This window comes from Cupressus sempervirens, chromosome 6 (genome assembly GCF_028749045.1).
Source record: "Cupressus sempervirens isolate cs-2001-9-10 chromosome 6, ASM2874904v1, whole genome shotgun sequence".
Taxonomy (NCBI): Eukaryota; Viridiplantae; Streptophyta; class Pinopsida; order Cupressales; family Cupressaceae; genus Cupressus; species Cupressus sempervirens.
The window spans coordinates 520,835,455-520,852,578 of record NC_143123.1 but is presented as its reverse complement, the minus strand read 5'-3'; positions in this window follow the sequence as shown (position 1 = coordinate 520,852,578).

Sequence of the window (17,124 nt, the reverse complement as noted above, 5' to 3'; positions counted from 1 at the left end):
TAGCACCCGAAGGTCATAATTAGTTGAGAAGAAGATTGAGTCACCTAAGACTCCAGTGAGCTTAGATGAGATCATTACGCTACCTAAGTATGACCCTAACAAAATGATGCTTGAGAAAATGTCAATTCTACAAGTATTGCTAAGAAGAAAGACAAAGCAAGAACAACTCATAAGGGAATACAAGCAACAATAGTTACTACATGATATAAAAGACATTTTTGTAGATACATTTGGGATCCAAAATATAAATGAGCAGGCACCAATTTTGGAACAATTAGTTCATATAGTTGAAACGTTTAATAATGAGGATATAAAGACCAATGAGAAATTGATGAGATGGATTGAGAAAAAGTTGGTGCAAAAAGTTTTGGAGAAAGTCTCAACAGAAATTGTAATAAAATAGGTTGAGCTTTCAAACCTTGTAAATATGTTAGAAGACATTTTCCAAAATATTCATTCTTTATATATAAATATTTGTGATGTTGGCCTTTTTATTGTGGATAATCAATTCTCAATTGATCAATTGCAAGCAGAGTTAAAGGAAAGTGCACATTCTTTAAGAAAGAACGCAAGTTCAAGCTCTCATATATTCAATAAATTGACATTTGGTTGAGGAAGATTAGTCGAGTTGACAGATACAGATAGAAATATAAGAACAAAATTGATCTCTATTCAAACCATGTTGCTACCTCATATGGAGGCAATGTAGAAGGAACTATCAGCTGCAAAGGATTTAGTCAAGAGAGATATGCATTTCGCTATTGCAAATAGTTTAGTAGATCTAGCAACACAGCTAGAAATCTAGATTTGGGTTATGGAACCAGTTAGATCAAGATGAAATCATGTATTCAAGGTGATTTTACAAAATCACAAAACATTTTTGGATAAGTACCAGTTGATCCCTACAAACCCCATGCCATAAGTGTAAAAAAAAAAAAGGGGGGGTATGATAACCACAACACATCTAAAAGAGAAAAAAATAAAAGGAATCTCTGATATTTAAAGATCATAGGTATGAATATTCATATTCAATTTTTGGAGGGACATGTACATATATTGTATATAGCGAAATCTTTTTGGAGACCAAATCACTGTCTAAGGGGGAGTGCTATATTCTCAAAATTTGAATGGATTGCTAAGTCATGGCAAAGTGTTTTTGCTACTAATGTCAAAGGAGGAGATTGTTGATATTTAAGCCTTGTTTCCTATTAATGTCCAACACTTAGTCATTTTTTAGGTAGATTTGGTTTGTCAGTACTGCAACTAAGCAACCTAAAGTAGGTTGAGTTTCATGGACTTGTTTGCATTTTCATTACACACCTAACAAGTCTAAGGTTTCCAAACACTCCAGTATCGATTGAGTTACCATATATGCCAAGTAAAGATAAGGAAACCAAGAAAAGTAGAGATAGTGTATGCTGAGTTAGTTATTTCCAAGAACATAGAAGTTGAGGGACAACATGAATATTAGTTATGGCTGAGCATCAGGATATTCAATGCCGAGTGAACTGGTTTTAACATATGAGTTTGTGATGGCACAAATACTTATGTAAATCCTTTAGGTTAACTTCTATGTGAGATTTATATATTGTAGAGATAGCTAAGGAGATAATTACATGTTTTTTTAGAGGACATTAATCCCTAGGAAGGTAGAGTAACCAATTAGAAAATTAGAAGGACTAAGTGAAAAAAGGGAGAACTTTGGATCATTGATCATGATTTAGAACCTTCCCCAATTGTTTATTTAAGAAGAGAAAAAGCCCTACATTAAGAAGGATGATCATTTATGCACAAGAATGTCAATGAAAGAGAAAATGAATGCTAAGTTTGATAATAAAAAACAAAGATCAAGCAGAGAATCCTAGCAGTGAAGGGCAGAGCATAGTTTATTAGATTAGGAGATCAATTCAATCAAGGATAGAGGAGACATGTAATCTAGCATCAAGTGCTAATGGAAGGATCAGGTACTAAGAATTTCTAGCAAGTGGATCAAGGTAAATCTCTTAACAAAGTAGTTTTAATAGACCTAGTCAAATCTCTTAACAAAGTGCTTACTTAGTTATAAGTTTAAATCCTTTAATCAAGGTAGATGTAACAGTCTTGTAAAGCTCCTAATAGGGTAAAACACTCACAAAGTAGATCACTAGAAGTGATTAAACATCGTAGCCTTAATAGGCACCATTTATTACTACAGTAGTGAAGATTTGTGGGTGTCATCCCCACTCCAATTTAACCATCACCTTGGAGGGTTTTTGGGTAACCAAATCTTTGTGTTATGTGTTACATTTGTTTTTCATTTTGATTGATGCGCTACATAATTAGATCTATTTTAGTTTTACAATTTATGATTACATGGTACATGACCCAAGATATGAGATGGATTAGGGTTGAATGCATTTAATCCATTATTTTATTTCAAGTAGTTAAATTTTTTGTAGATTTTGATCCATCCCCCTTAGTACATTACTTCCCAATAAGACTTCCAACAATGACAACTATAGAAAACTAAGCTTCCATTCATCCAACTGTTATATTTACCTCTGAAATGTGTCTTTATACAATTTACTAAAAAATGACCATACTCACCACAATAATGATAGTTATGCCACGTGTATTAATCCTATTTATATCCTTTCTTAGGTGCATGCCCTTGCTTCTTGGATTTCCAATTAGATTTTACCTTGGATCTACATTCTTGAGCTCTATGTTCATATTTCTGACAATTGTAGTAATGAATTTCAAATCTAGGTGCAATAGGTGTATTACTAGTCTTTGACCTACATTCATGTGCTTGGCGTCCTTGCTTCTTGTAATTAAAACAACAACCATTGAATTTTGGTTTAGTGTTTTTCTTACCAATCTTGCTTGCTTCTGCAAATGTTTGTTGTGTGTCTTAGCTTACCACAATGATAGCATGTAGGTTTTTCTTTGAATTTTCATTTCTTTTCCCACCACTCTTTGATTATTCTCCTTCCTCAGATAGGTTCTTGGTATAGCCTAGACCATATGCATTATTACATATTCTTTGTGATCTCATCAACTCTTCATAATATCTCATAGCTTCTTTAGGTTTGTTCAACCTTTTAATGAATTCCTTTTCATGTTTCAATTCATTCTTTAGATGCTCATTCTCAGATTTTAAATTAGCAATCTCCACATCCTTTCTATTGAACTCTTGAATTATAAGGAGTAGTTTATTTTCTATATCAAATTGATTTTGAGTAAGTCTTTGTACTTCATTGTTCTTTTCATCAAGTCTTGTAGATATATGATCTTTATCTCCTCTAGCTTTATTTTTCTGCTCAATCACTTCACACAATCTTACCAATTGGATTCCATGTCCTCTCTTTAGTCCTCTTACTTCTTCATTCAGTGTGTTGTTTCTTTCCAACATGCTTGCTATTGCTACATCACTTTTACTAGAATTTCCATCATCAAGTAGTCCTTTAGCATCTTCTTCATGTGGAGTTTCATTGTGTTGGATAGAAAAGTCTTTTATTTTCTTTTAAGGACTTCTTCAACTCCTCTCTTGCTACTTAAATTAGATACAGTATGATCTCAATGTCAAGCTTCTAATTCTCAATGATCTTTCCCAATTTATAAGCCTCCATCCCCAAGATTTTAAATCTCAAGCTATTAGACTTCTTTTAGGAGAACAAAGCTCTGATACCAATTGTTGAAAGTCTTTATTAGGAAAGTAAGATACTGAGAGGTAGGGGGGAGGGGGGTGAATCCAAATCTTTAATTTTTTTAACTCTTTGAAACAAATTAAACATATTCACCATTAACCCATCTCAGATCAACATCATGAATTATATAACCATAAATAGATATAGATCTATCTATCCATCACATGCATAAACATGAAAGTAAATGGAAACAGATAACATAAAAGATTTGGTTATGACACCCAAGGTGAAGGTAAAACTGGGGTGGGGATGACACCCACAAATCTTTGCTACTATAACAATATAGTGTGCCTGTTAAGGCTAGAATGTTTGATTACTTTTGGTAATCTACCCCATGAGGGGTTTTCCTTGCTAAGAGCTTACAAGAGTTATCTAGTCTACCTTGATTAAAGGACTTAAACTTACAACTAGGTAAGCACTCTATTAGGATATTTGAATAGGCCTATTAGGACCACTCTATTAAGAGATTTACCATGATTCACTTGCTAGATATATTATTACCTAATACTTCAATTAGCACTCTGATGCTAGATCATGGATCTTCTCTTTTTAGTCCCAATCTAATCTCCTTATATGATATACTATGTTATTTCCTTCACTGCTACGTTGCTTTGTCTGATCTCTACTTCTAACTTATCAAATATAGCCTTCCTTCATTGATACACTTGTTTCTTCACTCTAACCTAATATTTATCAAACACACATAGATTTAGGGCTTGGACCCTTCTTAAATAACCATATGGAGAAGGTTCTAAATCATAATAAAATATTCAAATTTCTCCCTTTTATCATTTAGTCCTTCCATATTTTTGTTTTGGCATATCACATTGCATAGGGATTGATGATCTTTGACAAAATATGTAAATAAATCGTTAGTTGTCTTTACAATCTTAAAATCACATGAAGAAGTCTGCCAAAATGGTTTACATAAGTGTTTGTGCCATCAAAAATACATATGCTAGAACTGGTTTAGTTGACACTTGAATACCCTAATGCCCAATCATAACTGATATTAATGTTTCTCCCAGCTTCTATATGCTCAAAAATAATTATAGGACTTAGCATGAATTGAATTTTCTTTGCTTGGCAGCTACTGACTTCACTCAACTTAAACTAGCACTCAGTCCATATTGGGGTGCTAAACAACCTAAGACTTGATCGACTCACACTGGAATATAAACAAGTTCATAATCATTCAACCTTCATTGGGTGGCTTAGTTGCAATGATGACCAACCAATTCTACCTAGGAAATGACTTAGTGTTTGACACTAATAGGCAACATGATTTGGAGATCAACACTTTCAACTCCCTCTATATTTTGTAATAGATATTCATTAATATCCTCAGTTTCATTTTGATTTTTATCTCATGGCCCAATAATCTTTCTGATTTCATCTTTTAGTTTCATTCTAATCTTTTTGTTTCTCATCTTTGTACCTCTGATATGCAACACCTCCAGGAACCAACTATAATAGCTCCTTCTATGAAATCAAAACATCACATCTCATCATATTCTCCTATTCTTACTCTCTCTTGTTCATGTATAATTCCTCTCTTTTCTCATGCTTCTCATGTTAACTGTATAAACTCTCCCTCTTTGACAACAATGCCAAAGACACCTTAATATATCTCATACATCTTTATCATGTAGATAACTCTATGTCAACTCTCTAAAGAAAATTCTTCCTTTGTCATCTTTCTTATGATTGATTCCTCATATGGTGCTTATCTCTTCACATATTTAGGTAGCTCCTAAAGTGTGACCTCTTACATCAAGTTGTAAGATATTCTAATCAAAAAATTTGATGCAATGCTCCATCTCTAGTTTAGGTAGCCTCAAATGGGAGAATCACCCCTAATTTACCTCTTAGATATTCATGAGAATCCTTAGGTAAAGCTTTATTAAAAACATCAGCTATTTGTTCCTTTTTATTCACATACTTCATTCTTACTTCTTTATCTTGTACCAACTCTCTCAAGTAATTATGCTTGATAACAATATGCTTGGTGTTGGTGTGCATCATAGGTATTTTTATAGAGCTTGTGTTATCACATAATATGACGATAGGTTTAGTGATCTCTTCCTTCATTCCTTTCAACAATTTCTTGATTCACAGTATGTTTCAAAAATTAACTGCTTCTGCTACATATTTAGCTTCTACTGTAGATTGAGAAATGTAGTTTTTTTTTCTTGCCTTTCTATAAAACCAATATCTTTCCTCAAAAGAAAGCTACAACACATGTACTCTTTCTATCATCAACATTTCTAGCCCAATCTGCATCAATATACACTTCCAATTCAAACTTGTCATTTTTCTTGTAATACATTCCATAGTCCTTTGTTCCTTTTAGGTATCTCAATATCTTTTTTACAACCATCATGTGATTTTCCTTAGGATTTTTAGAAAATATAGAAAAAATCCCAATAGCTAATGCAATATCTAGTTTGTTGTGAACAACATATTGCAACTTTCCAATCATTGGTCTATACAAGGTTTGATTCACATCTGTAGTATCATCATTATTTGAAAGTTTATGTCAAGTAGCTATAGGTGAACTAATTGGTCTTGAGTCTTCCATTCCAAAGGTCTTCAATATATCCTTAATGTACTTAGATTGTGTAATATACATACCCTTATTTATTTGATATATGTGCAAACTAACAAAGAATTTGATCTCTCCAAACATAGACATCTCAAAATAATTCTTCATTCCATTAGAAAATGATTGACACAATGAATATTATCCTCTAAATATGATACCATCTACAAATATCTTAGCTAGTAGTCTTCAAGTATAGATTACCATTATTATTTTTCCTTGTAAAACCAATCTTCACCAAATATATGTGCAACCTTTCATAACATACTCTAGGAGCTTGTTGCAATCCATACAATGTTTTGTGTGGCTTACATACCATATTCCTCTTGCATGGATCAAAAAATCCTTTAGGTTTTTCAATGTAGACTTCTTCCAAAATTCCATTCAAAATATAGAATTGACATCCATTTGATACACTTTGAATCCTTTGCAAGAAATATATGCAAGAAAATTTATCACTACTTCTAACCTTGCAATTGGTGAAAATGCCTACCCATAGTCAATTCCTTCTTCCTATGCATATACCCTACAAACTCATCTTTCTTTGTTTCTTTGTGACTTCACCTTTCTCATTCAACTTGTTTTTGAATACTCACTTTATACCAATAACATTCTTGTCCTTTGGTATAGGTACCAATGTCCAAGTCTTGTTCTTCTCTATTTTCTCTATCTCTTCATCCATGGTTGCAATCCAATATTCATTCTCAAGTGCATCCTTGACTGATGTAGGCTCAAATTTACACAATAAGCATGTATCACTCCTTAGTATTTTTCTTGTCATAACTCTTGAATCTTTGTCTCTAATGCTTTTATCTAGTACATGATGTCTTCTCACATATTTTTCTAGCATGGGTTCTTGTCTTCTTACTTCTTCTTGTTACTCATTAGGTTCATCTTCTATAGTCACCTTAGGTTGCACTTCTTGTACCTTTTCTTCTACTTCTAATTGTTTGATAATCACTTGTTGATGTTTACTCCAATTGTGTAATGCTCAAAAGTCAACTATTGTGACTTGGAATTTACTAGCTGTTGCTACTCAACAACTTTCTTTTCAGGCTCAAGTAGGGTGCTAGGTTCTCCTTCATAGACATATATAAAATTCTTGTAGTCTTCAAGTTCCTATTTGAATTCATCTTAATTTTCTTTGCATATTCATCAACTCTAACATTTGCACTTTCCAAAACTTTGTTAGTGTTAGAATTTAAACATTTATATGTTTTGCTTTTAGTGGAATATCCTTGGAATATAAGTTTGTCACTTTTAGCATCAAGTTTTCCATGTCTATTATCTTTTAGTATATAAAATTTTCTTCCAAATTCTTTGAAATACTTCAAATTAGGTGCATATCCATACCATAAATCAAAAGGTGTAACATTTGTACCTTTCTTGACTTGTACTCGATTCAAAGTACAAACAACTTTACTGACAACTTCTCTCCAGTACTTTTGTAAAACATTCTTATCCATCATTAATATCCTAGCATAATACATGATTTATCTATTCTCCTTTCAACTATACCATTCTATGGAGGGGTCATTGGTGTTGACATCTGTCTCCTGATTCCTCTATCATTGCAAAATGTGTTGAATTCCCTAGATATAGATTCACCTCCTCTATTAGATCTCAAACACTTTGATCTTTTACCTATTTCCTTCTCAACTCTAGCCAAATACTATTTAAACAATTGAAATGGATTAGATATTTCTTTAATAAATATCACAACCATCATTCTAGAGTAATCTTCAAAAAATAGAATGAAATATTTGTCACCACAACAACTTTTCACTCCAATAGATCCACAAAGTTAGTATGAACTAACTTTAGTATATCATTAGATGAATAGGTCTTTCTCATGAAACTAGACTTTATAATTTTACCCAATTGACATTGCTTACACATTACACTATTAGGTTTCTTCAATCTTGGTTATCCTCTAACTCTTTTCATCTTACTAATGCTCACCAAATTATCAAAGTTGAAAATACATAGCCTCTTATGCCATAACCAAATGTCTTCATATTGTGCAAAAAAGAATGTATTATTAGACAAGTCTAGGTAGAATAAGTTACCTCTTGTTTTTCCTCCACTTCTAATAAGTTCTCCATAATAATTGTAGATCTTAGCTTAATTGTGTTGAAACTCAACTCTATAACCTAAAGTGTTCAATTGTACAACACTCAACAAATTTTAATTTAGTCCTTCAACACAATAAGCATTATCACATATGATCTTATTAGTCAATATTACTAATCCTTTTCCTTTCACAAGACATGGTGCATTGTTACCAAAATTAACACATCTTCTTTTATAATGTTCTAAATTTTCAAACTTACTTTTATCACCGCAACCACTATCAATTATCCATCTATCACTTTTTCTCACATATGAAATAAGTGTACTTTTCTCATCTTCATCAGAATCATCTTTCATTACAACATAAACAACTTCTTCATTATGACTATTAGAATCACTATCAATTTCTTCTTCAGCAATGTAACAAGATTTCTTACCTTTTCCCTTGAAGTATTTGTATCCTTTATTGTCTCTTCCATATCTTATTCCTTGGTACTTTTTGTCTTTCCATTCATCCTTGTCAAGACATCTCGTAGCATTATGACCAACTTTAGTTTAGGAAAAAATTATTATAGGAAGTTTACCTTTGAATTTTCCTTTGCTTTTGGGTAACCTTCTATCCTTTAGTGCTTCAAGATCCTCAAGATCATCATCAGATGATTCACTATAACTATCCTCATACTTTCTTTTCTTCTTAGACTTATGTAGAACCAATTGTGATTTAAAATAAAATTCAATAGTAGGGGTAGTAAAATTATCAAAATTTGACATTTCAAAAGTAGTAAGCCTCCCAAATAGTGATGAAGGGTGTTCCCCTTAATACCATAAATACATAACAAAAAAAAAGAAACAATACTAATTGTGAGAACAAAATAGGGGCTTCTTATTACCACTGCAAACGTGGAATTATAGAATTCATAATTACGATATGCCAACCCACATGAGCACCTTCATTATAGTAATCTACAAGACAAGTTGTGAACTATCATTTAGAGCTATCCTAGACAATGTTTGAGCATTTCTTAAGTAGGAAAATATATGTTGTCTAGGATGGTTCTAAACATTCAAACTTAATACCTAGGGCCGATAAACCCTAACAATACATATAAAGTTGGCCATATACATTTTTGACATTTATTTTGGATGTTTTGGTCATCCCAACTTCAAAAGACCATAAATCTTGAACCATTTCTCAAATTGGCTATTATAACCACTTTTTAGAAACCCCAGCTCCTGATCTACAAGTTTGGATTCATGCAAGTGCCCATCGGTCAAGTTTTTGGACCTCATATAGGCACCTTAAAGCCTTCAACAATGATTCTAAAGTTTATATACCAAAATTGCAAACCAAAAATCTGTAATAAATCCATTAATATGCATGATATGACATAGAGCTTAAACTGGTAGGTTAATATATCCAAGATGAATATCCACCTCTGAAATTAGGACATTTTGAGCTCGTATGAAAAACTTACTAAAAGTAGTAAGTTCAGAAATAGTAACCCCCTGTCTACAAGTCCTTATTAAAATAGAAAAGGCTGAAAAATAAAAATATTTTTGGGTGATGCAAGATTGCCTTCACACCTAGGATGCTCCTACATCAGACACCCAACGTAATTTGAGAAGTGACTTCGTCACGTCTTAGGTGTTTAGAGTAAAACCAAGATGATTAGCCTCCCCCCTTGCTAGCCATGATGAATCCTCTATTGGCCTCCCCTTCCATTTGAATAGGTATTCTTTATAAGTTTTATTCCTTGTACTTTTTCCAACATGATTGTCCAGTATCTCCTCAATCTCTTTTGTAGCCAAACTAGCTGCTGGAATACTCCACTACGCTTCTGCAACTTCATCTCCATCACCTCCTTCATAATATGCAGTGAAATCTTAAATATTGAATACTAGTGAAATGTTTAATTCAGTAGGCAACTCCACTTCATAAGCATTTCCAAAATCATGCCTTTTCACTATCTTGCATGGTCCAAACTTCTTCATCTTCAATTTATTATACATACCCACTCAAAAAAATCCCTTCTTAAATGAACCATGACTTCATCTCTAAGATGAAATTCCTTATACCTTCTTTTCACATCTTCCTTATCCTTGTACTATGTATTCATCTTTATGATGTTCTTCCTTACCTGCTTATGGATGTTCTTCAAATGTTCAACAAATTATTCTACTTCAGCACTACTTATCTCTCCTTTATCCCCCTACCTCAATTTAGAACCATTTCTAGGACCAGTGCTCCCATATATGATCTAGAACGGTGATTTACCAATACTCCTACTGAGAAAATTATTATATGAAATTTTTTTCTATGGTAAAATTAGATCCCATCCTTTTGGCTTGTCTCTAGCCAAACATCTCAAAAAACTTCCCAAACTCTGGTTTACAACTTCTGCTTTCCATCAGTCAATGGATGATGTGATGAACTAAACTTCAAATCTGTCTTTAACTTCTTCCACAATGTACATTAGAAAAACCCAATAAATTTGGTATCTTGATCTGAAACTATACCCTTTGGCAGACCATGTAGTCTCTCCACTTCTCTGAAAAACAACTCTACCACATGAACATCATCACTAGTCTTCTTGCAAGGAATGAAATGTGTCATCTTTGAAAACCTGTCAACCATCACAAAAATAGAATCATGCCCTCATCGAGTCCTTGGTAATCCAAGAAAAAAATTCATGTTGACATCCTCCCATGACTTCTTTGGTATAGGTAATGACTGATACAACCTATTCTAATTCACTCCTTTCACCATCTGACATATTGCAACTTTCTATAAACTTCTTTACATGTTGCTACAATTATAGCTAATAATAATTCTCAACAACCAAGGAAATGGTCTTATCTCTCCCAAAGTGTCCAACCAATCCTCCACTATGCTTCTTCTTGATGAGATTCTCTCTCATTGAACTTCTTGGAATGCACAGCTGAATTCCTTTGAACAACATACCATCTTGGATTATGAAATCCAACCATTTTTTCTTGTCAAGAGTAACATGGTTTTGTACAATCCTTCCACACTTCACCAAAATCAGGATCCTTTAGATACAAATTATTGAGTTCCTTGAACCCAACCACTTCAATTTGCATTTTTCTCAGCAAAAGTTGTCTTCTACTAAGATCATCTACAACTTTGTTAGACCTTCCACTCTTTTGTTTCAAAAGAAATGTATAACTCTACAAAAAATCAACTCACTTCAAATTCCTTTGATTTAATTTTCCTTGACCATTCAAATATTGCAAAGCTTAATGATTGGCATACAAAATAACCTCCTTAGGAAGAAGATAGTGTCTCCACTTCTTTAATGCCTAAACTATAGCATAGAATTCCTAACCATAAATATAATATTTTATTTTTGTATCATTCAATTTCTCACTAAAATAAAAAAGTCTACCTTATTGACTCAAAACAACTCCTATTGTAGTACCACAACCATCACAATATAATTGAAATACCTTGTTGAAATCTAGAAGTGCTAAAATGGGTTTCTTTGTAACTTTCTATTTCAACAAATTAAAACTCTTATCTGCTCCTATAGTCCACTTTAATTCTTTCCTATCCCTTCTCATTGTTTCAGTTAAGGGTCCAAAAATACTGCTAAAACCTCTTATGAACTTTCTATAAAAACTAGTCAGTCCATGAAAATATCTTACCTTTGTAGCGCTCTTTGGAGTAGGCCATTCAAGGATAGCCTTCACTTTCTCTGGGTCCATCTGATCTAGATTCTATAGAAGATCAAATGTTTGAATTTATTTTTCCATATTTTTAAAAATTTCTTTCTAGGCCTTTTAAATTATTTTTTTTGGAGGTCTTCTACTCAACATTTCAAGTCAAAACTTTCATTGGTCCCTAAAATTAGGTAGCCAAAGGCTAGCTATTTTAGGGACTAAAATTATATTTTTAGTTCTTCTTTCCAATGGTGTAAGTGGTTTTGAATTTCAAGCTCTAGGTCAAAGGTTATGACCCCAACAAGCTGAGGTAACTAAACACCTAGTTTTAAATAGTTTTAGTTAAATATTGTTGTTTTTATTATAGCCATATGTAATTTTCAAATTCATGTCTATGGTGACTTTTGATGTTCCACCATTGTATATATTCTTACATTTTTTATTAATATGATGGCTTTTGGTTTGCATACAACTCTTTCAAGTTTTTCCAATTTTTTATAGAAATTGAACATTGATATCGCTGGTACTTGATTCTCACTAGATATTGTGTTTCAACCCATTTCTTAAAATTAGATTAGTGGTATCAGAGAGGGAATATTGCACAAAACCAAAGATGTTAGATAATTCATCAAACTCTGTGAAGAAGATGGTGGAAGTAGCTTTGGATAGGCAACAAGAAGAGATGATGAATCAATTTTCACAAATTTTAAAGACCCAACAATTTCCTAGTTTAGTAGCATCATTCCATAGGAACACCCCTTTTAAAGTACATGTGAATTTTGATATCCCAACTTTTGAAGGAAAAGTTGATCTTCATATTGTTGATAATTGGTTATCGAAGTTAGATCAATAGTTCTCTGTAATAATTTCTTTGATGCAGAAAAAAATAACATTTTCCCTCTTGAAAGGTGAAACTCACATGAAACTAGTATGGGAAATAAAAATATTGAATAAAAAAATAGAAGTTGGAGAAGGGTTGGGATTACTCTATGATAATAAGCCTAATTGGAGAGAATTTGTGGAATACATAAAAGAAGCATACTTGCTTAAAGATTTATATGAACATAAATATATAGGACAGTTGCTTCAACAAAAGAGGGACCAATCTGTATACATTCCCTACACTCTCTACAAAACTTGGTATAGAAGATTTAGAGAAGCATCAAATTTTGAAATATCGTAGTGGGCTTCATAGATATATTAAAAATGAAATAGAATTCTTGAATATTGAAATGTTGGCAACTGCCTTCAAATATGCTACAAAAATTGAAGAAAAATTCAAATAGAAAGGAAAAAGGGATTACTTTTCAAATAATAAGAAAAGGGGTGAAGGCAATAATAAATTTGGAGGAAAAATAGTGGGAAAGGATCCTCCCTCAAATCCAGTGAAGAATACCTGTTGGGCTACCAAAAAGACACAAATAGATATGGACATGTGGTGTGAGATACATAAGAGCCCAAGCCATAACATGAAGGTGTGTTGAAGCATTAAAAACTTGATGACAAAAATATGAGGAGATGAAGTTGAGCCTAAACCCACACCAATAGAAACTTCTAACAAATAATTGAATGATTCAATGATAGAAGCAGACCCATATGTGATAGTTGCAACTACAAAAGTAATTCCATGTGAAGATGAAGAGAGATTGTTTCATTCATAGATGTGGGTTCATGGGAAGCATCTACATTTTATTGTTGATAGTGGTAGAAAAAAGAACTTAATTTCTATGGAGACAGTCAAGAGATTCATTGATGGCTCATGCCCCCCTAGAACATGACCTTCTTTTCCTTCCACCTAAGCTGTGCAATAAGAGCCCAAAGTCAATCCTAGGGAACAGTAAAGCTTCAGGTAGTCCGCATCTTCACACACACACACACACACACAATTTTAAAAATGACAAGACACCCACAACCATACTCTATGGGATGGGTTAATGAAGGGAAATATATTCAAATAAATTAGCAGTGTCACCTATCATACTCAATCAAACCATTCAAGGATGAAGTAATTTGTGATGTAGCACCTTTAGATGTATGTGATGTTTTTATGGGGCAGCCATACATGTATCAAAGGCATGGGGTTTATGAATCTAGACCACACAATGTCACAATCAAGCTTGGTGAAAAGAGATATCGAATACTAGATGTATGCCCAACTCAAGCCGCTTCTTTGATTAGTGCTAAACAATGTAAATGCTTAATTTATCAAACTATAAATTTTTTTCTCCTCATGATTTGTCCTAAGAAAAAAAATTAAGTTGTTATTAACACACATGTTAAGGTGGCCACAATAATGGACCAATAAAAAGAGATGGATAATTTTGTGAAAGAATACTATAGTGTGTTTAAGTCACCCGTAGGGGTTCCAACACATTATCAAGTTAAGAACTCTATTGATTTAGTTCCAAGAACACCATTACCACATGAGATTCTATATAGGAGGTGAGCTTTGGAAAATGATGAAATTAAGAGACAGATTCAAGAATTGATTGTAAAAGGACACATTAGGCCAAGTGCTTCACCTTGTGGCAATACCATTGTTTTGGAAAGAAAGAAAGATGGGACATGGATAATTTGTATTAATTATAGGACACTTAAAAAAATTACTATGAAAAATAGATATCCAATTCCTTGAATTGATGATCTTTTGGTTCAACTTAGGGGGGTTAAGTTCTTTACAAAAATTAACTTGAAATATGGATATCACCAAGTACCAATTGATCCATCGGATGTATGGAAGACTACAATCAAGTCCAAGGAATGTTTGTTTGAATTGTTGGTTATGCCTTTGGCCTTACAAATTCTCCTACTATATTTATGAGGTTGATGAATAATGTGCTTAGACCATTTATTAATTCTTTTGTAGTTGTTTATTTGGATGATATCCTCATTTTTAACAAAACTTGGTCTAGACATTTGCAACATGTTAACAAGTTCTTTCGAGTTTGTCGAAAAATAAACTCTATGCCAACATAGAAATGTACTATTTTGGTATGCAAAGCATCCAATACTTAGAATACATCATTGATAGTGAGGGTGTTCATGTGGATTCTAAAAAGATACAAATAATTAGAGATTGGCCACCTGTTAGGATAAACCACAGACATAAATAAAAACTACATGCAAATATAACCAATAACAGAAAATAATAGAACACACAAAAATGAACACAAGACACCAAGATTTAACGTGGTTCACCCAATCCCTGGGCTACGTCCACCAAACAGCAAGTCCGATCTTATTACAATCCAGTGATTACAACTTGATTACAATCCGTAATCCCTTACAGCTCAATACCGCCGCAAGAACCAATTTTGTATCACGACATTATGAAAAATACCCAACCCTAAGCCCTTTTATACAAGTATTAAACCGCTTTAGGGTTATAACATGTCGGCCATAATATGTCGGCTACCATGTTGGCTACTGCCCAAAAAAAAAATTTCGGGGCGATGCCTTGAACCCCACTATTTATGAAGTATGTACAGTACTTTCCTGATCAGTTACCACAATCTAACAATCTCCCACTTGGGGACTGATCAAGCTCCACACTAAACAACAATCTCCCACTTGGAGACTGATCCTGTAGCAATACCACTACCACATGGGGCTCCCACTAGATCAAATCATCCTAGACTCTACTATTCTTTTATTCATGTTCAGTCTAAAAGACCAAGCGAAGCTAAAGAGGAGTTCAGCTTCTCCCTTGTTACAACCTTTGTCAACATATCTGTTGGATTGTCATTGGTATGTATCTTCTCTAGCTTTAACTGTCCATCCTCCAAAACTGACCGAATGAAATGGTACCGCAACTGTATGTGTTTGGTCTTAGAATGTAGAGCTGAATTCTTAGCAAGATGAATGGCACTTTGACTATCTGTGAAAAAATAATTATCCTTCTGAGGATGTCCCAATTCTTCCAAGAAGAACTAAAGCCATATCATCTCTTTGGCTACCTCTGTAGCAGCAACATACTCTGCCTCTGTAGTGGAGAGATCATTAATCTTCTGTAACCTAGAAACCAACCGCACGACTGCCCCACCAACAGTAAAGACATAACCTGTAGTACTCTTCCTGGTATCAATATCCCCAGCCACATCTGAGTCAACATAGCCCTGTAAATCAGTAGTAGAGCCCCCAAAGTGTAAACACTTATTGGATGTTCCTCTCAAATATCCAAGAATCTACTTGACAGCATTCCAATGCTCAAATCCTGGATGACTCATATACCTACTAATGACTCCCACTACATGTGCAATATCTGGCCTAGTGCATACCATAGCATACATCAAACTTCCTACAGATGAAGCATAGGGTACCTTGGACATCTTATCCTCCTCTTCCTATGTCTTGGGACACATCTCCTTAGTCAATTTCAAATGACTAGGTAAAGGTGTGCTGACAGCTTTAGCATTCTCCATAGAGAAACATTGCAACAACTTCTCAACATAATCAGCTTGAGATAGCGTCAATGTTCTGTTCTTCCTATCTCTGCAAATCTTCATACCAAGGATTTTTTTTGCTGCCCCCAAATCCTTCATAGCAAATGCATGTGCTAATTGGCGTTTCAGCCCCTTAATATGATCCATGTTAGACCCAGCTACAAGCATATCATCAACATATAAACATAAAATAATGTAGCTATCATCATCCAACCTCTTAAAATAAACATAGTAATCTGAATGACACCTATTATATCCATGCTCATGCATAAAACTGTCAAATTTCATATACCATTGCCGAGGTGCTTGCTTCAAGCCATATAAACTTTCTTCAATTTGCACACTAAGTTCTCCTTACCTTTGACCTCAAAACCCTGTGGCTGAGCCATATATATTTCTTCATCCAAATCACCATGAAGAAAGGCTGTTTTAACATCCATCTGCTCTAAATGCAAATCTTCAGTAGCCACAAGACTTAAAATAGTACGAATAGAAGTCATTTTAACAATAGGAGAAAATATCTCATCAAAATCAATTCCCTTTTTCTATTCAAATTCTTTTACAACTAACCTAGCCTTAAATCTTTTCTTACCTCCTTCCTCTTCTTTCAACCTGTAAACCCATTTATTCTGTAAAG